Source organism: Lepus europaeus, chromosome 5 (genome assembly GCF_033115175.1).
Source record: "Lepus europaeus isolate LE1 chromosome 5, mLepTim1.pri, whole genome shotgun sequence".
Lineage (NCBI taxonomy): Eukaryota > Metazoa > Chordata > Mammalia > Lagomorpha > Leporidae > Lepus > Lepus europaeus.
The window spans coordinates 156,444,390-156,466,232 of NC_084831.1; the positions used below are offsets into that span (position 1 = coordinate 156,444,390).

General features: G+C 46.5%; 1 protein-coding gene and 1 pseudogene across 1 annotated transcript in view; one reads left to right on the plus strand and one right to left on the minus strand.

Moving 5' to 3' along the window:
• MRPS14 (mitochondrial ribosomal protein S14) overlaps nt 1-21,843 on the plus strand; it is a 32,484-nt gene that overhangs the window by 10,118 nt on the left and 523 nt on the right. The gene's annotated exons all lie outside the window — the stretch shown is intronic.
• On the minus strand, nt 566-21,597 carry LOC133760525 (protein FAM76B-like; annotated as a pseudogene).

Genomic DNA, 21,843 nt, shown 5'->3' on the forward strand with positions numbered 1-21,843 from the left:
CCTTTATTACTGATTCAATTTTGTTCTTGGTTTTCAGTCTGTTTAGGTTTTCTGTGTTTTCATGGCTCAATTTAGGTAGGTTGTATGTGTCCAGGAATCTATCCATTTCTTCTGTGTTTCCTGGCTTGTTAGCATATAGCTCTTTGTAGTAATTTCTAATGATTTTATTTCTGTAATGTCTGTTGTTACATTTCCTTTTTCATCTCTCTGATTTTTTTTTTATTAATCGGGCCAGTGGTGTGTCAATTTTGTTTATTTTTTCAAAAAACCAGCTCTTCATTTCACTTATCTTTTGTTTTTTTCTGTTTCAATTTTGTTTATTCTCTAATTTTAATTATTTTTTCTCTGATTTTGGATTTGGTTACTTCAAACCAGTTGAAGTTTTATTTGAATGTTTTACAACTTAAAACATGCTGTAGATCCCTTATAAAAGTGAATAGGAAACACACCAGTTCACTTGGTATGCAAAATATTTTTCTACTACACACAATTTAAGGGCTTCACAGATTTTTTTTTTTTTCAAATTTACATTGTAAGCAGAAACAACACTAAACAAACTACTTTCTCAAAGAGATGTTAGTATGCTTCCACTTTTGTCAGGTATTTTACCCTTTGACAGTGCTGCAGCCTGTTCAAGTAGTTCTCCGTTTTTGGCCTGAAGTTGCTCCGCGGTTTCTTGTGAGCTTTTTCCATGCTGCTCGTCTTTGTTCTCAAGTTTGATTCTTGGTACAATCTGCCTTTAGTTCAGGTACCTTTGTGTCTTTTCTAAAATGGTCTGGTCTCTCTGCTCTAAGAGGTGCTTAAGCGACAGCACTCCTTCAATTGACTTAGGACGACATTGTCTGTTGCCCCACCATCTGCTGCCTGATTTCTAGCGCTGTCTCCATCAGATGGCTTAGATTCCAGTTGGGGTTTCTTCGGAGTTCCGTTCTGAACTGCTTCAGAGGACTTGCGGCGCTGTTTCCACAGTCCCTGCTTTGGCTCTGGGCTTAAGCTGCTGATTTTGCGATGGCTGCTGCTGTGAGGATGGTGGTGGGCATGGGGCTGATGCTGCTGGTGAGGTTGTGAATGATGCTGGTCTTCAGAGGAGAAGAGAAGAGGACTTTGAACGCGAGGACCCAGAGCCTTCCTTTGTTGCTCTGTCTTCTGTAAAACTCAGTGCAGCGCCAGCATGACTACTTTCTATCAACCTTTCTGCTTCTTTCCTCCTTCCGATCAAAAGCTCTCTGCGCTGTTCACAGGTCTGAGGCGGTCCATCTTTTTTTCTGAATTTGTACAACGCTGACACTTGGTGCCAATGAATGCTGCCATTATGTCACAGTATCGACAAGGCTTGGGTGTCCCAGATTGCTTAACATTTTGTGCACACTTCCAGAGTGTGTTAGTTTTGCTCTCTTGTTGGAGTTCTCATCTGCAGTAAGTACATTTGACCATAGGATGTGCGATCCGACATCCTCGCAGAGCTGTTGGCCCTGGGAGAACGCCTCGAGGGGATAGTGCTGGGTACACTCGGTGCAGGCCCCCGGGGCCGAGGCCGCCAGCCTGCCCCTCAGTCTCCTCTGCGGTCCTGCTGCCCGCGCTGAGGCGGGGCCCTGTTGGGAACTCCCCCTCCTCCTCCCCTGCCTCGCACCCACCGGCGAGCTATTGAATCCCTCGTTTCTAATATTTCCCTTTGATTTCTCCTTAAAGTCTCAATTTCATGGGGAAAATTTTCATTTATATCATTAATGGTTTTCTTTAGTTCGTGGATCTGTGTCTGATTGCCTTTGAGTAATCCTATGAGTAATTTTTTGAATTCCTTTCCATCATGTTCTCAATCTTTTAATCTTCAAATTCTAACATTGAAATGTTGTGTTCCTTGTTGGGGGCGGGAGCCATGGTGTCTTCTTTATTGTTTCTTGAATTTCTGTTTTAGGCATTTGTGCGGTTGATTTTTGTTTTTATTCTGTGGTGTCCTTTACCTTTGAGCTATGCTTCTGTGGCTTAGCGAGGTATCTGCGCTTTCAGTGAGTAGTAAGGTGTGTGGCAGGCATGGTGGAGACTGCAGGTTGTTACCTCTGCCAGAATCCCTGGTCACACGGCTGAATGTTGCCCCGCCGCTGCTGCCAGGACTGCTCCGGAAAGGTGGCATCCTGGCTCGGCCGGTGCTTGACGTGCACTCAAAGGCTTGCGCAGCTGCCGCCCAGACCTACGATGGTGCCCACCCTTCCTCAGCCGGGCAGCAGGTGCTGTGTGGGGAAATGGGCACAAGACAGACACGCCCTCTCTTTCTACTGGGTCCATGGGCAACTGCCAGCTACCACTAGCCCCCAGGGCTTCAGGCAGACTCCTCCCATGCTCTGCCTCCAGCGGTATCAGCACGGGTTGCTGCAGTCCGTCTCACCTCCATCTCCAAGCTCCCACCGACACCAGCTCTCTGCTGCCGTTGTTTTCTGGGCCCACATTCATGCTGCACGTCCACACCTTCCTCACAGGTCACCTTGTATGATTTCCAGTGTGGTTTTCTCTCCAATTCTCCCTGAAAGTGCACTTCCTACACCCCTTTCTTTGACTGTTTATCCCTAGTCTGGTGCTTCACATTATTCCCTAACTGCCCTCTTGGAATCTCTTTTGAGATGTAAATAATTACAACTCAGCGTGAGCAGTGTCATACAGCCAAGCACAGAGCACCATGGGCTGCAGCCAGTAGGTTTTACCATAATTTTGGATCATTGTGTTGAGAGGGAGAAAGGATAAAGGAATTAAATAAAGTGAAACGGAGAAGAGGAAAAGAAAGGAAGTTTGAAGAAAAAGAGCACCCTGGGTGCACCTGCAGAGGGGGGCAGAGTGTGAGGAGCTCAGTGTGGCTGCAGCAATTGACTGGTGCCATGTATTGCAAAGGATGTCAAAAGGACAACATCATTAGGTTTGCCTTCCAAAGAGTCAATTTGCATTTTAACTTGTTCATGTGCCTTTCCATGTCTTTAGACCACAGAAACTTGAAACCTCTGGCCCTACCAGATTTGGAGATGTGCCTAAGAAACTTTTAAAAATATTTAGTACTTCAGAAGTATTTTAATTGTGCATTAGAAAGTTTGGCCCCAATCTGTTGAACAGTTGTATCAACAGCTTGACCATACTCAGACAAAACAGACTCACCAAATCTGTTTAAAGCAAAACTTGAAATCAATGGGATTCAAATTCAACATTTTCATAACTGAAACGGGCCCAAAACTCAATTAATCAGGCAAAATGCACCTGAAATAAATACCCATGATACATGAAGTCAACTATATAAGATTGGTTTTGGAGGTAAGAGGAGTAGTTATAAAAAGGCTGTTGGATTAGTAATAATCAAATAATCCCCAAACCTAGTGCACTAATACAAATGGCACAAGTAAAAATGTAGGCTGACCTTGTTTGTCTCATTGGTCAGTACACGTCAGTTATTGTTCTCAGTTTTCTTTCTTTTTAAAAGATTTGAGAAACAGTCATATATATATATAGAGAGAGAGAACTTCCATTGATGGTTCATTCCCTAGATGGCTACCATGGCCACGCTGGGCCAGGCCAAAGCCAGGAGCCAGGAACTGCATCCGGGTCTCCCATGTGGGTGGCAGAAGCCCAAGCACTTGGGCCATCTTCCACTGCTTTCCCAGGTGCATTAGCAGGGAGCTGGATTAGAAGTGGAGCAGCCAGGACATGAACCAGCACTGGTATGGGATGCTGGTGCTGCAGGTGGTAGCTTACCCTGCTATGCCACAATGCCAGCCCCCTCAATTCTCTTTTGAATTTCATATGAACATGATAAATTATCATTGATCCAGAGAAAGGTAACCAGAACTGAGAAGGCTTTACAGTAGTCACATAAATGCAGTGGGAAGTGGAGTTGAATTTTCTTTTTAGAGGAGCGAGGACTTGACTAGGAAGCGTGGTGGAGAGGAAGGGCTCTTGTAGACAAAGCATTTGACGTACTCTTTGTGACTCCAGAGGCTTGCATAGCAGTTAGAGAGAAGACAGTTTGGCCTCCACATAGGAAATGTATTTCTCAGTTACGGAATAAAAAGAGATGGCAGGAAACATGTAAATGGAATAAGATGCTAACCCAGCTTATTTAGAAAAGACTTTTTTTTTTTGGACAGAGTGGACAGTGAGAGAGAGACAGAGAGAAAGGTCTTCCTCTTCCGTTGGTTCACCCCCCAATGGCTGCTCCAGCTGGCGCACTGTGGCTGACGCACTGTGCTGATCCAAAGCCAGGAGCCAGGTGCTTCTCCTGGTCTCCCATGCAGGTGCAGGGCCCAAGCACTTGGGCCATCCTCCACTGCACTCCCGGGCCATAGCAGAGAGCTGGCCTGGAAGAGGGGCAACCGGGACAGAATCCAGCACCCCGACCGGGACTAGAACCCGAGGTGCCAGCGCCACAGGCAGAGGATTAGCCTAGTGAGCCGCGGCACCGGCCGCTAAAGTTGTAATTGTAAAATGTATGAAGTTTGCATTCCTTAAATAAAAGGTTTCTAGAAAAAAAAAAAAAAAAAAGTGCAGGGCCTGCACAGCCTGTGACGGAGCAGAAGGTAGCGTGAAGTAATTTAGCAGGAGTGGTGTAAATCTGAAATTGCCACACGTAACGTGTTCCTGGGGGCTAGTGTGGATGCAGGACAAAGAAATGAGATTATCAGAAGTTCATCATGGTGTCTGGAAAAGGGCGTGAGACAGGGAGAAAAGGGATGGAAAAGTGTAGCTCTCAAAGGGAGTGAAGTCTGAGAAGGTTCCCTGGAGGTGTAAACCTTCAGTATCCCGAAGGAGCCCAGAGGGGTGGATGGGCGAGGAGTGTGATACTCCTCCCACTGAAGTTGTGGAAAGAGCCGGCAGAGGTATAAGGATCAGCACTTTTCTGGCGTCGGAAGTGGTGGATGGCTGGGTGGGCACTGTTTCCTGGAGGCGGATTCATCAAGCGCAGAAAGGTCTGAGTTTTTGGGCGCTATTGGTAGTGGAGCTTGAATCCGGGTAAACTTGGCTGTGAGTGGTCCTGTGGGATAAACTATGATGAGGGGCAGTGAACGCTTAAGGTGGGTGAAGTGGACCCAGTGGGGGATTCCCTGTAACTTTACAGCAGTAGGAGTAGTGAGAATGACCCAGTAAGGTCCGGTCCATTTAGCCTGTAGGTTAGTGGGAGTAGGGGGCAAGAAAGGGTGTGAAGGGGACAGGAAGACCTCATCTCCCAGTGTAATAGGAGGGAGGCTGTCTGAGGTGGTTGGAGCTGGGCAGTAGGTGTCTGTATATTTCCATAACTGTTCAGAGATATCTGGGGAGAGGCGAGAGTAGGTGGGGCGGCAAGAGTGGAGATTGAAAGTGTGTAGTTGGAGGAACCAAGGGATATCTGTACATCAGTTCAGAAGGCTAACTATTGAGAGGTTTTTTGGAAGGGCTCTCATGGAGCAGGGCCTTGGAAGTGGTTTTGTCCAGTCGAGGTGAAGCTCAAGGGAGAGTTTGGCTAGAATGTTTTTAGTGTACGATTTGTCCTTTCCACCTCTCCTGAGGACTGGGCGTGATAAGGAAATGGAATTGCAGGGGATGTTGGGCGCCTTACTCAGTTGTGGAGTTACTTGTGATTTTAGTTTAGGACCTCTGAGTGGAGGGAGCCTGGGACCCTGAACTGGATACTGTTAGTGCCCATTTGTTAGAGGTAGGGAAGGCCTCGGCCCACCCAGAGAAGGTATCTGCCAATACCAAGAGGTGTTGAAAGCGCCATAGCTGGGCATATGGATGAAGTCAGTTTGCCAGTCAGAGGCCAGCAGGTGTCCTCTAGCTTGACGTGGAGGACAGAGGTTAGAGTCAGGGTTTGTTTTTTGACATACAGAACAAGAAGAGGCGAGTTGTTGAAGACGTTTGGTATCTTCTGGTGAGAGAGGAAGAGATTGTTTGACAAATGTTGGGATAAAACAGATGATGGAGATAGAATAAAATGGCCTGGTTGGAGGGCTGTTGGAATTGTTGATCTGGAAAGGGATTTACCAGTATAGCAGGTGGAGTGGAAGACAAACTGGAGGGAAAGGGAGACCGAGCCGCTTGACGGGCTGCCTGGTGTGTCCTGCTACATGATGACCGTGATGGCAGAGTTACCAGTGTGCTGAGCCCTGCAGTGGACAAGTCTTGCTCCTGTTGAAGATGGCTGCCTCTAAGAGAGGGGTTATGAAGGCAGCACTGGGGATGGTTGTCCCTCTAGTGGTAAGAAGGCCCCTTTCTTTCCAGTTGTGGAGTGGGGTAGGACGACGCGGAAGGTGTATTTTGAGTCAGGTTTTAGTTTTGCCAGCTAAAGGCTCAGGTTAGAGCATAGAGCTCAGCCTGTTGATTAGTAGCATTGAAAGGGAGTGGTCCCACCTCAGCTGTATGGGCTGGTGATTGATAGCACAGCATATGCTGCCCTTTTGATTCCCTCATGAAAGATGGAGTTACCATCTGAACCAGACTAGAGTAGGATAAATGAGGGGACCCTCCTGGATATTTGAGGGATGAGGTAGTTCAGTAGTCTCAATGCAGGCATGAACGGGAGCCATGTGATCTGGAAATGGAAGGGGAGGTAGGAGGGGAGTAGCTCAGTTAAGGGGAGGACAAGGTTTGAAAGTGAGGGTAAGGGGCTAGTGCTGTGGCATAGTGGGTTAATGCCCTGGCCTGAAGCGCTGGCATCTCATATGGGCACTGATTTGAGACCCGCCGGCTCCACTTCAATCCAGTTCTCTGCTATGGCCTGGGAAAGCAGTGGAGGATGGCTCTAGTGCTTGGGCCCCTGCATCCACGTGGGAGACCCAGAGGAAGCTCCTGGCTTCAGATCGGCGCAGCTCCAGCTGTTGCAGCCAGTTGGGGAGTGAACCATCAGATGGAAGACCTCTTGCAGCTGGTTGGGTAGTGAACCATTGGATGGAAGACCTCTCTCTTCTCTCTCTCTGTAACTCTGACTTTCAAATAAATAATCTTTTTAATTATATATTTATTTTGACAGGCAGAGGTAGACAGAGAGAAAGGTCTTCCTTCCGTTGGTTCACCCCACAAATGACTGTTATGGCCGGCGCGCTGCGCTGATCCAAAGCCAGGAGCCAGGTGCTTCTTCCTGGTCTCCCATACAGGTGCAGGGCCCAAGCACTTGGGCCATCCTCCACCGCCCTCCCGGGCCACAGCAGAGAGCTGGACTGGAAGAGGAGCAACTGGGACTAGAACCCGGGGTGCCGGCGCCTCAGGCGGAAGATTAGCCTAGTGAGCCGCGGTGCCAGCCAATAATCTTTTTTTTTTTTTAAGTGAGGGTATGGGTCCTCAATTAGTGCCACCTAGAGGGCCAGAATGTGAGATGTTGGGAGAGACTGGAGGCCCTTGTAAGTTAGGAGTTCGGATAGATGGTGTGAGGAAAGAATGGTAAGCAGTGAACCAAAAGTGTTTTTTTGACTCTTGTATGAGAACTGCTGCTGAGGCTAGCACCCGTAAACAGAGCACCCAACCCTTGACTGTGGGGGTCTAATGTTTTTGAAAGATAGCAAAAGAGGGACCAACTTGATGGCTGAGAACCCCCAAGACCGTTCCTTGATTTTCAGTGACATAAATGAGGAAGGGCCATGTGCGATCTGGCAAGTGTAAGGCAGAGCCTGTAGAAGAGCCTGTTGGAGCTTACAATATTGGGACATGACTGGGGCTACGAGGGGCTCTTCGAGGGATCCTTTTGTGGCTTTGTAGAGTGATCGAGCTAGAAGGGAGAAGTTTGGAATCCATGAACATAGGAATCCTGCCAGGCCTAGAGAGGAAAGAATTTTCCTCTCTGGTCAGAAGGTGTGGGAGGTTAGCTATGAGGTGCTTTCTATCTACAGTGATAGCCTTGTGAGTGAGAGAGATGTACATGGGTGGGTTACCTCAGATAAGCAAAGCTATGCCTTGGTGAAGGATACCTGATAACCTTTGGCTTCTAGGAAGTTGAGAGTAGCAGTCTGTCATTGGCTATGTATTTTTGAAGGGCTGCGAAGGAGGAGGTCTTTGACATTCTGGAGAAGAAAGGAGAGGATAGATCCAGGGTACTCAGATCATTGGCCAAGGCCTGATGAAACAGGTGGGGGCCATCCTGGAACCCCTGGGGGAGTACAGTCCAGATCCATTGAGTGGAGACTCGGGTGTCAGGATTGGTCCAGGAGAAAGCAAATATGTCCTGAGAGTTAGGATGTAGGGGAATGGTAAAAAATATGTTCTTCAGATCCAGGATGGAGAAGTGAGATGTGGATGCTGGGATAGAGAAAAGGAGGATGTGTGGATTGGGGACCACCAGGTATATGGGTCTATTGCTATGTTAAGGTGGAGATGGAATAAGATGGAAGGACCCATTAGGTATAAGTATATTAATAGTATGTTAGCACAGTAAGTACTCAAAGCATGTTGTCATGATCATTTTATTTTTTAAAGATTTATTTATTTATTTGAAAGAGTTACACAGAGAAGGAGAGGCAGGGAAAAAAAGAGAGGTCTTCTATCCTCTTGTTCATTCCCCAGTAGGCCGCAATGGCCAAAGTTGCATCGATCCAAAGCCAGGAGCCAGGAGCTGCTTCCTGGTCTCATGCAGGGAGGGGTCCAAGGACTTGAGCCATCTTCCACTGCTTTCCCAGGCCATAGCAGAGAGCTGGATTGGGAGTGGAGCAGCTGGGTCTCAAACCAGCGCCCATATGTATTGCCGGCACTGCAGGTGGTGGTTTTACCCGCTATGCCATAGCACCGGCCCCCTCATGATCATTATTATTAATGAAAGGTTTCCTATATTGCTATTACCATTGATCACTAATAGTAATTTCGTTAACTATTACTAGTGATTATTGCTACTATTAATAGACTGAAACTAAGCCCCTCCTTAATGCCTTTTTTATTTATTTGCATGCATTTCGTAAATACAACTTTAGAAATATAGTAATTTTTCCCACCATACCTACCCTCCCACCCACACTCCTACCCCTCTACCTCTGCTTCCCTCTCTTGTTCCCAATCTTGTTTTTTACTAAGATCTGTTTTCATTTAACTTTATATGCATAAGATTAACTGTAATCTAGGTAGAGAGTTTAACACTTTGTATGAGGAAGAAAAATCATAAAGCAAAAAAACCTAAAAACCAAAAATATTTAAAAAAAAAATGTTCCTCAGCGTCAAGATGAGGGCTGTTCAAAGTCATTGCTCCTCGAAGGTAATTTCGCTTTTTTAAACTTAATTATGTTTGGCCGGCGCCACGGCTCAATAGGCTAATCCTCCGCCTTGCGGCGCTGGCACACCAGGTTCTAGTCCCGGTCGGGGAGCCAGATTCTGTCCCGGTTACCCCTCTTCCAGTCCAGCTCTCTGCTGTGGCCCGGGAGTGCAGTGGAGGATGGCCCAGGTCCTTGGGCCCTGCATCCCATGGGAGACCAGGAGAAGCACCTGGCTCCTGCCTTCAGATCAGCACGGTACGCCAGCCACAGCGCACCAGCCACCGGCGGCCATTGGAGGGTGAACCAACGGCAAAGGAAGACCTTTCTCTCTGTCTCTCTCTCTCTCTCACTGTCCACTCTGCCTGTCAGAAAAAAAACCAAAAAAACAAAAAAACCCTTAATTATTGGGGAGGGGAGGGAGCCATTGTAATCCATAAGCTGTACTTGGAAATTTATATTCATTAAATAAAAGATATAAAATAAAATAAACATACACACACAAAAACCTTAATTATGTTTAAAAAGGAACCCAAAAATGATACATCTTTTGTGAGCACTTAGACATAACTATAATTTGACATAAGAATATCCTCCACTTGGCCAGCGCCGTGGCTTAACAGGCTAATCCTCCGCCTTGTGGCGCCGGCACACCGGGTTCTAGTCCCGGTTGGGGCGCCGGATTCTGTCCCGGTTGCCCCTCTTCCAGGCCAGCTATCTGCTATGGCCCGGGAAGGCAGTGGAGGATGGCCCAAGTGCTTGGGCCCTGCACCCCATGGGAGACCAGGAGAAGCACCTGGCTCCTGGCTTCGCATCAGCACGATGCGCTGGCCGCAGTGGCCGTTGGAAGGTGAACCAACGGCAAAAAGGAAGACCTTTCTCTCTCTGTCTCTCTCTCACTATCCACTCTGCCTGTCAAAAAAAAAAAAAAAAAAGAATATCCTCCACTTAATACACTAAAATGAAGTAATTCTTTGAGAACAAGTTTTACTATTGAATCTCATAATACAAGTCTTTAAGTACAGAAGTCATGCATGGGAAGTTAGTGTATAGTGACTCCTATTGTTTGTTTAACAATTAACACTCTTATTTCTGATGTCACTGATCACCTGAGGCTTTTGACAAGAGCTGCTTAGGCTACTGAAGCCTTTTGGATCTACCACCTCTTCAGTATTTCAACAAGGCCATTGGAAAAGAAGAAGCTCTCTCTGCCCTTCAGAGAAAAGTATATCCTTCTATGGTGGCCGCTGCTTTCCACTGGGGTCTCTAGAACATTTGTTGCCACAGTGCCTTGTTTTTCCATGCCTGAAATGCTCTCATTGGCTTTTTAACCAGACCAGACTGTCTTAAGGGCTGACTCTGAAGTCGGAGTGTTACTTAAGATGATTGTCATTCTATGTGTCTGCTATGTGGACTGCTTTCCATGTTGGAGCATTCACGTTTTCTTATTATTACCAAATAGTTAGTCCTATTTATATGATCACTTTAACACTTAATCCTATCCTTATGATTTCTGTAACACTTAGAATGCTACTTATACCACCCAGCTTAGGGGATTTGGGGTCTCATGGCAAGTTTTTAAGCTATACCCTTAGAAGTACATCCGCAGGAATATATGCAGAACTCTGCTGCTTCACAGTTAAAACTTGAGGTACGTGGTGATTGTACCTTCCGTGCCTGCCTCACTTCTTCCCTGTCTTATTCTCACTCTTATGTTTTAACGAAGATCTATTTTCAGTTAACTTTATACACTTATGGTTAACTCTATGGTTTTGTTTTGTTTAAGATTTATTTATTTATTTTTGAGAGTCACAGTTAGAGAAGGAGAAGCAGAGAGAAAGGTCTTCCATCCGCTGTTTCACTCCCCAGATGGCTGCAATGGCCAGAGCTGTGCCAATCCGAAGCCAGCAGCCAGGAGCTTCTTCCGGGTCTCCCACGCAGGTGCAGGGGCGCAAGGACTTAAACCATCTTCTGCTTTCCCAAGCCATAGCAGAGAGCTGGATTGGAAGTGGAGCAGACGGGTCTCAAACCAGCACCCATGTGGAATGCCGGTACTGCAGGTGGTGGCTTTACCCACTGCGCCACAGCACCAGCCCCTGGTTAACTATGTGTGTGTAGCACATCCTTAAACATGTTTTGTAAGGCTGGATGGGTGGTGACAAATTTTTCAGTTTTCATTTGTTATTTATTTCACCTTCATTCGTAAATGAGAGTTGTTAGTGACTTTCTTATTCTTATTTCTTGAATATTTTCCTGGATTCTTCGGCATTTGTAGAATTCTGGTGGGGGGAGTGTGTTTGGTGACTTTTGTCTTTGGTCTGTGTCTGTGTGGCTTAGTGGGACATCTACACTTCCAGGGAATACCAAGAGGTGTGAGCTGGGCATGGCCCTGGTGCTCTGCAGTATTCCAGGGCGGGGCAAGTATCCAGGGTGAGACTGGCGTTGGGCGTGGTACTCTCATGAACTGATGCACACCCCGGTATTGGTCCCCAGCGTGCTCGGCAGTCATCTGCACTGCCCCATGGACTGCACCTTTGAGCTGTGGAGTCTTTGCTGTGAGACAGTTCCCTCTGCTACGAGACGCTGCAGGTAACCTAGGAGCTCAGGGTGCAGAGAAGCGCTCTATGGTTGCCCAGAATCTAGCCACACTCTGTCCCTCTTTGTGCAGTCACTGTTTTCTCTGACTCGGCTCCCAGGGCTTTCCGGGTCATGGGTTGTCAGTGGGGCCACTCCGCCCACCAGCCAGTCCTGTCTGTAAGGAAACTCAGGTGCTCCCAGAGCCGCTGTCTGGACGTCGTACTCCCAGCCAGCTTCGGTGTCTGTTGGGGTGGGTGGGTTTTTTCCCTCTGGTTAGGTCTGTGGTTTGTGGCCGCGTAAAGTACCTGCCCACTTCAGTCCTGTTCACTTCTTGAGGGTGCTGTGCAGGTAGGAAAGTTGTACAGGCAGCGCTTCCCCTCCCCACCTGTTGCTGGGCTACTGGCACAGAGCGGGAAGGAATTCTGGATTGTGGCTCTTTGAGTGGTTTGGATGCATGCATGGGAGGTGGGGTGGCAGCTACCTGCCTGTGTCCAAAAAAATGGTGTGAGCCCTCCCCCGCTGTTTGCAGGTCTCTGCTGTAGCAGGGAGGAGATAAGGAGAGAGACGCGCAGTCTCTTTTTTTCTTTTTCTTTTTTATTTCTTCCTGCCTCTGCTGTCTTAGGGGGTTTGCGTAGAACTTTAAAAGCAGTTCGCTAAGCTCTCTGTCCCACTGTATCAGCAGCACCATGGGCCCAAGGATTCTCCTCTCACCTGGTTCACCAAGGTGGGCGTCTTCCTCCTCGGATCCAGGCTTCTGTTGTTTTCTGTTGTTTATTTTTTCCATTGTTGCTGGTGTGCACCATTTCTCTTGCCTGTGCTAGATCTCCTGCTGGCTTCCCCCAGAGCTCTATCCTATGAGTGTACCCTTTTTATTTTTATTTTTTAAAGGTTATTTATTTGAAAGAGTTACACAGAGAGGGGAGAGGCAGAGAGAGAGAGGTCTTCCATCCAGTGATTCACTCCCCAGATGGCTGCTCCAGCCAGAGCTGCGCCAATCCGAAGCCAGGAGCCAGGAGCTTCTTCCAGGTCTCCCATGCTGGTGTAGGGGCGCAAGGACTTGGGCCATCTTCTACTGCTTTCCCAGGCCATAGCAGAGAGCTGGATTGCAAGAGGAGCAGCCGGGACTAGAACCGGCACCCATATGGGATGCCGGCGCTTCAGGCCAGGTTGTTAAGCTGCTGCACCACAGTGCCAGCCCCAAGTGTACCCTTTTTTAAACATTAATTTTGCTCCAACTAGGTTGGACTGTCTTGTCATTATTCTGCCTTCTTGGACCCCCTGCCGCATTAGACTTTTTAACTTCCAATATTGGGGTGTTATGGGACAGTTAGTCTTACATAGTGGGCCCTCGTGGAGGAGTTTGGAAATAACAGGCTTTAAACCTTGAGGGCTGGAAAGGGGTAAAGGGTATTGTGGCTGGAAAGGAAATGTGGAGGAGTCTTATAATTTGACCTGGATGGGAGGATGGTGGGCCACTACATAGGGTGACTGGTGTCCCATACCCACTGGTTCACAGTGGATAGAGGGCCTGAGATGGGCAGGGTAGCTGGACTGGGATCGTCTTGGGGAGAGAGCAGTAACAGGGAGGCGAAGGCAAGCTAGGGAATGGGGCCAATGGCTGGAGGGTGAAACCCCCTGAGTACCAAACTCATAACCAGGAGAGGAGTAAGACATGGAAGTATAATGAGAAGAGTGGGCAGAGGGCATCCTTAATTATGCAGAGCACGCTGGGGTCCGTAGGGGCCTGTAAGGTTTTCTCTGCACCCCGACTAGGGAGGTTGAAGCAGCAGAGGTGGGACCCTAGTACTGGGTAAGGACTGAGAAGGTTGCCTTTGCGTCAATAAGAAGTTGGCCTACCTGCTACCGTTACAGTTAACCTGGGCTCCCGTGGAGTGTTGGCCATCGGCAGGTGGCGGGAGTCCAGGCTCTTTTAGTCTCGGTAGCCAGTTGTAGGTCAGCCCAGAGCATAGTTGGGGTAGATGGCCTCCTGACTCGATGGACAAGTGGCCCTTTTGGTGACATCTAGGACAAGGACCCGACGGGTCTCAAGGGGCGTAGTTCGGCCCAGTGACCCATTTGGCCACATTTAAAGCACAGACCCAGAGGACTCCTGGGGCTAGTAGGACGCCTGGGAGCAGTGGATTGTTGAAGAGCCTTGACCAGCATTTGGAATTTTGCCTTTTGGGCTCTGTCATCTCTCCCTTGTATACTTTAAAGGACACCTCTAGAATTTCTGCTGTGGAGTTAATGGAGCCTCTCAAGCTGCTTTAATCTTGCCTTGATATCAGGGAAACTCTGGGCAAAGAAATGGCTCCTGAGGAGGCCCCGCCCATCGGAAGATTCTAGGTCTGGGTTGTATTGCAGAAGGATCTGTGTCAGATGCTGTAGAAAGGTGGAAGGGTTTCCTTTTTTATGTTGAATAACTTTTTCCATTTTATTATAATTTACAGCCTTTCTGGTGGAATTTTTGAGGCCAGCTAGTAAGCAGGGCATTGTGAGAGTTGTAATTCCAACTGGGGTCCTGTTCAGAAACCACATCTTCTCCTGTGGGATGGGAAGGGTCAGTCTGATGAATCTCAATGGCATGGAAACAAGCCGCTTCCCAAACTCACCTTCGCTCCTCTGGAAGGGAGGGTATTGGAGAGGATCATAAAGACATCGTAAAAAGTCACATCAAAGGACTGCATTGTGAGAGACCAAGTGGAAAAGGAACATGGACCTTGACTGTGCCCTGTGCTCCTGCCACTTCTTGAAGGGGCAACGTGGAGCCAGGCTTCCAAGTTGCCGTGCGAGAGTGAGTGACTTGTGGACTGGGGACAAAAGAAGGGGGGTTGAGAGCTTGACGCGGTGGTGGCAGGGCAGGAGCAGTAGGCTGGCTCAGCAGAATGAGGGAGGATAAGAGTGGAGCAAGGACTGGGTTTGAGATAAGGCAGAGAGAGTGGAAATGGACAAGGGCTGGTTCTCAGATAAGGACAGGCAGGAGAAGGGGAGTGGAAACAGATGCCGCCTGCTGGAATTGTTGGGTGGGAGGGGAGGTGCTGATGAGACAGTACGAGCCGGAATGATGGTGCCGGAGTGGGCAGTGGGCTTTGAGGTTGTTGAGTGAGAGGTGACTGTGCCGGGGCCTAAACAGAAAGGGGCTGAGCCAAGTGCCTGTGGCAGGGGTGGTAAGGTGAGGGTTGTCTGTGGGGTCAAACATACAGCAAAGAGACTTCGGCTTTGGATATTTAGTAGGAGCCTTAGAGGCCAAGAGAACATGAGATGCAGAGAGAAGGTTTAGACCGGAGACAGGAGGAAGCTTGAACACAGGGAATCTTCTTCCACTTCCCAGATGCTCACAGTAGTAGTAAGAGATCCCAGATAATGTCAGGGACAAGCATGCCATAAAGGAGCCACTTGGACTGGTCGATGTCATACATGGGCCACACCTGATTATGGAGGAAGATGAGGCGGTGACATGAGATCTGGGGCCAATCTGAGAGGAACAAGATTATTTGGGAGACAATCACTGGGAGAGTTGGGAGGAACGTGGGACGAGGAAGCTCCTGTAGCAACCTGAGGGGTTGGACTGGCAGGTAGCAGGCATCCCTGAGATCATGACAGTCTGACGAGAGTAGGGGAGCAGAGGGTGGGGTTGTCACCCATGCCCACTCTTAGCCAAGGTGTATAGCTCGTGGGAGTTGTGGTGCCTGGTACCAGGACTTCAAGACGAAGTAGAGCAGAACCACAGCCTGAGGTAGAGGTCGCCGTGGAAGAGTTCCCTGTTCCCCGTCTTTCCTCGGGGTTTTGGAGGGCTGATGTGTGGATGGAAATCAGAGTGGTGAAGAAGGAGATCTAGGGGTGAGTTTTGTGGTTGGTAGGAATCCAGGATCCTGAAGCAGCTCACATCCCCGACGGGAGAGCCTGGGTCTGAGTCATGGCACCAATGAAAGGCCACCACAAAACACTAAACACCGGAATGAAAGACGGGTTTATTGTTGTGGGGAGGAGGTGGACCCTATAGGCTGGAGTGAGAGGGCGAGAGAGCCTGTGCAGTAAACAGGTCGTCATAGAGCCTTGCAGAGATAAGGGACTGGGAGCAGCGAATCCCGTTAGGGCGGGGGTGGAGTTGACACTTGTGGTTGGGCCATTTGGTCAGCTGATTTCTAGTAAGCCAGGCTGGATTTAGGAACTGAAACTAATTCTAGAGAGACTGAAACAGTATACAAGATGGCGACTGGGCTAGAGCCTAAAATGGCGCCTGAAGTTCAAGATGGCACCTAAGACAGCACTGGTTTCACTAACGAGGTGTGAGGGAGGGGTCTTGCTTCATACTTCTGCATGTGGAGATCCAGTTTTCCCAGCACCATTTGTTGAAGAGACTGCCCTTTCTCCAGGGGTTGATTTTAGCTCCTTTATCAAGCATAAGTTGGTTGTAGATGCTGGGCTTGATTCCTGGCATTTGTATTGTGTTCCATTGGTTTATCCATCTGTTTTTATGCCAGTACCAGGCTGTTTTGATTATAACTACCCTAAAGTATGTCTTAAAATGTGGTATCGTGATGCCTTGGGGCTTTGTTTTTGTTGCCTAAGATTGTTTTACCTATTCAGGGTTTCATGTGTTTCCATATGAATTTCAGCATAATTTTTTCTAGATCTGAGAAGAATGTCCTTGGTATTTTGGTTGGGTTCATACTGAATCTGTAGATTGCCTTGGGTATTATGGACAGTTTTGTGATGTTGAGTCTTCCAATCCATGAACATGGAAGATTTTTCCATTTTTTATGTCTTCTTTTTCTTTCTTTAATATTTTGTAATCCTCGTCATAGAGATCTTTGACATTCTTGGGTAAATTTATTCCAAGGTATTTTATTCTTTTTGGAACTATTGTGAACGGGACTGATCTTAAAGCTCTTTCTCAGCCATTACATTGTCTGTATATACAAAGCTATTGATTTTTCAGTGTTGATTTTATTTCCTGCCACTTTACCAAACTCAGTACCAAGTCTCTCAGTGGAGTCTTTTGGATCTTCTATATGTAGGATCATATCCTCAAGTAGGGATAGTTTGACTTCCTCATTCCCAATTTGTATCCTTTTGATTTCTTTTTATTGCCTAACGACTCCTAAAACTTCCCAGACTATATTCAGTAGCAGTGGTGAGAGTGGCCATCTCAGGTTCTGGATCTCAGTGGGAATGCTTCCAGCTTTACCCCATTCATGGACGCTGGCCATGGGTTTGTCATAAATTGCCTTGATTCTGTTGAGGAATGTTCCTTCTATTCCCAATTTGCTTAAGGTTTTCATCATGAAAGAATGTTGTATTTTATCAGATGCTTTCTCTGCATCTATTGAAATAACTATATATTTTTTTCAGTTTATTAATTTTATTGATTGGCAAAGTTGAGCCATCCTTGCATATCTGGGGATAAATCCCACTTAGTCCAGGAGAGTGATCTTTCAGATGTGTTGTTGGATTTGATTAGTTAGTATTTTGTTGAGGATTTTTGTTTGTATGTTCATCAGGGAAACTGATCTGTAGTTCTTCTGTGTTGAGTCTTTTTCAAGTTTAGGAGTTAAGGTGATGCTGACTTCATAGAAAGAATTTGGGAAGATTCCCTCCCTTTCAGTTGTTTTGAATGGCTTGAGAAGAACTGGAGTTAGTTCTTTACATGTCTGGTAGAATTCATCCATGAAGTCATCTGATCCTGGGTTTTTCTTTGCTGGGAAGGCCTTTATTACTGATTCAATATCCATCTTGGTTATTGGTCTGTTTAGGTTTTCTGTGTCTTCATGCCTCAATGTAGGTAGGTTGTATGTGTCCAGGAATCTGTCATTATTGGCATACAGCTCTTTGTAGTAATTTCTGATGATTCTTTTTGTTTCTGTGGTGTTAGTTATGATTCCATTTTCATCTCTATTGTTTTGGGTTGTCTCCCTCATGTTTTTGGTTAGTTGGGCCAATGGCATGTCAATTTTTTTTTAAACCACCTCATCGTTTTTGCTTTTTTTGGTTCTTCATTTGGTTTTTTGGGTTTCAATTTTGTTTATTCTCTAATTTTAATTGTTTCTTTTCTTCTAGTTTTGGGTTCGGTTTGCTCTTATTTTTCTAGGTCCTTGAGATGATGCATTGATAGTTCATTTTTTGGTGCCTTTCCAATTTCTTGATGTAGGCACCAGTTGCTATAAACTTTGCTCTTAACACTGCTTTTGCTGTATCCCATGAGTTTTGATTTGTTGCATTGTCATATTCATTAGTTTCCAGAAATTTTTTGATTTCTCTTTTGATTTCTTTGACCCACTGTTAATTCTGGAGCACGTTCAGTCTCCATGTGTTTACATATGTTCTAGAGATGCTTGAGTTATTGATCTCTGGCTACATTCCATTGTAGTTAGAGAAGATGCATGGTATGATTTCTATTTTTTTGAATTTGCTGAGACTTGCTTTGTGGCCCAGTATGTGGTCTATCCTAGAGTTCCATGCACTGATGAGAAGAAGGTGTGTTTTGCAATGGTAGGATGAAAAGTTCTGTATATATCTATTAGGACCATTTTGTCTATAGTGCTGATTAACTCTGTTTGCTTACTGATTTTCTGTCTGGTTGATCTTTCCATTGCTTAAAGTGGGGAATTGAAGCCCCTCATTACTATTGGAATCCATGTCTGTCTTTAGATCCCTTAACATTTATTTTAAATAGCCAAGTGCCCTATAATTAGGTGCATATACTTTTTTTTTTTTTTTTTTGACAGGCAGAGTGGATAGTGAGAGAGAGACAGAGATAAAGGTCTTCCTTTTTGCCGTTGGTTCACCCTCCAATGGCCGCTGCGGCCAGCGCATCTCGCTGATCCAAAGCCAGGAGCCAGGTGCTTCTCCTGGTCTCCCATGGGGTGCAGGGCCCAAGCACTTGGGCCATCTTCCACTGCCTTCCCGGGCCATAGCAGAGAGCTGGCCTGGAAGAGGGGCAACCAGAATAGAATCCGGCGCCCCGACCAGGACTAGAACCTGGTGTGCTGGCGCCACAAGGCGGAGGATTAGCCTGTTAAGCCACGGCGCTGGCCAGGTGCATATACTTTTATAATAGTCACTTCTTCCAACTGAATTGATCCTTTAATCATCACAGAGTGCCCTTTTTTGTTTTTTTTGACAGTTTTTGTGTTAAAGTCTGTTTGGTCTGATACTAAGATGGCTACACCAGCTCTTTTTTGGTTTCTGTTAGAATGCAATATCTTTTTCCAGCCTTTCACTTTTCAGTCTGCATGCATCCTCATTGGTGAAACGTGTTTCTTGTAGGCAGCAAATAGACGAGTTTTGTGTTTTTAGCCAGTCTGTGTTTTGACTGGAGAGTTGAGGCCATTTACCGTCAAGGTGACTATTGATAACTAATGACTTTTCTCTGCCATTTTTCCATAAATATTCCTATTGTTTGCTTTGTATTTCTTTTGTACTTTTTACTGGGGAGTTTTCTGCCTTCACTTTCTCTCATAGTGATGGCTATCTTTCTGCGTTTCTTTGTGTAACACATCCTTAAGCATCTTTTGTAAGGCTGGAAGAGTGGCAACAAATACTTTCAATTTCTGTTTATTATGGAGAGTTTTATTTCACCATCATTCATAAGTGAGAGCTTTGTGGGTTATAGTGTTCTGCAATGACAGTTTTTTCTCTTAAGACTTGGAATATATCTCACCATTCTCTTCTAACCTGCATAGTTTCTGATGAGAAGTCAGCTGTGAGTCTAATTGGAGATCCTCTGAAAGTCATCTGGCATTTCATGCACATTTTATTATCTTTTCTTTGTTTTACTGTGGTGATTTTGATTATAATATGTCGTGGTGAAGATCTCTTTTAGTCATGCCTATTAGGAGTTCTATCTGTTTCTTATACTTGGGCCTCCTTTTCTTTCTTCAGTTGGGGAAGCTTTTTGTAATTATTTCACTAAAAGGCCTTCTAATCCATTCTGTCTTTCCACACCTTCAGGAACTCCTAAGAACTGTATGTTGGATCGTTTGATAGTATCCCATAAATTTCCAGCACTGGTTTTTAGTTTTCTAATTTTTTTTTTTTTTTTGATCTGACTAAAATTTCCAAAGATTTTTTTCTTCTAACTCGGATATTCTTTCTTCTGCCCCACTGAGTCTGTTGTAAAGGCTTTTATCTGCATTTTTTATTTGATCCATTGAATTCTTCATTTCCAGTATTTCATCTTGATTGCTCTATAACATCTCAATTTTGGAAAAAGCATTCATTCATCATATATGGATTTCTTTAATTTGTGGATTAGCTTCTGATTATCCTAAGTAATCCTGAGATCAGTTTTTTTTTTTTCAGTTCTCTTTCTGGCATTTCGCCAGTCTCTCATCCTCACATTCTAGTATTGAAGTGTTGCTGTGTTCTTTTGGAAGCATTTGTTGTCTTCCTCCTTCTTGTTTCTTGAATTGCTGCATTTGTTTTTGGGCATTTATGGAGGTATTTGTTTGTCCCCATACCTCCCGCTCCCATCTTTGGTCTAGGCCTTTGTGGCTTAGTGGGTGTCCGCCCTTTCGCCCTTTTGGTGACTATCTAGAGGGGCTGTTGGGTGTGTGTGTAGTTAAGGAGCTCTGTTCAATGCTCTAGGGAATGTCCAAGGTGACACCCAAGTTGGGTGTGGTAATTTTTTTTTTATCAGAGGGGAGGTTTGTTCTGGTCTGTTGGTGTAGCCTCACGCTCACCTCCTCTCCTCCAAGAAGCTAGCCTCAGTGAGTACAGTATTCGTCCATGCTACCAGAACCACACAAAGCATCCGTGCAGTTCCCGGTGTGAGTGCAGATCCTGCAACAATGACTCTCACTAAGGAATCACGGAGCCCTGCGCATGTGGAGCCTCCACAGTGGCTGCCTGGAGACCCAGCCACGCCCTGCCTTCCCACACAGCCACAGCGTTTTCACAGTCCCACGACACAAGGCTTCCACAGCCACAAGCACCCAGCCCCCTGTCAGTTCTTCCAGCCAGACTCTAGCGTTTCCTCTTGGCTGGTCGCTGGGTGCGCGGACACAAACTGGTGGAGCTCTTGGGTATACCCAAAATGGCACCCGCCCTCTAATCAGCTGGTTATGGGATGGATGCTGGTGTTGGGTGGTTGGGGAGAGAGAAGTGTGCCCCCTTTTTCCCTCTAGGTCAGCAGGTGTACTCCCCCTACAGGACTCCAAGCCAGACTCGCCCCAGGCTCTTCCTGCTTTGTTGTGAGTGGCTGGGCTGCTGCAGTCCGGTCTCACCTCACTCCAGAGCTGGTGCTGGGGTTCTCGGCTCCTGGGCAGCCACACCCTCCACGCTGATCTATGGTGCCCCTCTAAGTTGTGTGGAGTTTCTGCTGCCATTTTCTTCCTGACTCTTCCTTGAGATTGCACTTTGGCCTTTTTTTTTTTTTTTTAAAACTCTCTTCCCCTAGACTAGAGCAGTAAGCACCCTCACCATTCCACCATCTTGAAAACTCTGCAGGTAGTTTATTAATGTGGATCTTATCTAGTCAGTTTCCTCCTCCAGCATTCAGGGTCCTTACCATAGACTTCAAGGATCTGTCTGATCCTCCCCTTCCTCCTTCCGGTCTCACCTCAAGTCACATTCCCTCCAGTCGGTCATCAGCTTCCATGACCGAAAAATCCTGAGGAGGGCCAGGTGCTTGGTGCACCGGTTACGATGCTGCCTGGGCTTCCCCCATCCCATAGCCCCATATTGGAGTGTGTGGTTTGGTTCTCAACTCCTCTTGTAACAATATGTGTGAGTCTCCCAGCATGCTGTTGCGTGAAAGCCAAATGAAATGGGTCAGAATACATACTGTCTGGTTACGTTTCCATACAATTCACAGCAGGGAAACCTTACCTGTCGTGTTAGTCATCGAGATAGCTATTAGGGTATTAATGACTGAAAAGAGGCACAAACAGGGCCTGGGGTGCTGTTAGTGTTCTGTTTATAATCGAGGGCTGGTTACACAAGTGTGTTCTGTTTGAATTTTATATTTATAGTTTGTGAATTGTTTTGTCTGCATATTAAGTTTCAATTTCAAAAATTTGTATTGGGAGGATATCCAAATGTATCTGGCAGCTTTCTACTCTGTTTCTACTAGGAGAGTCACGGTTCCTGC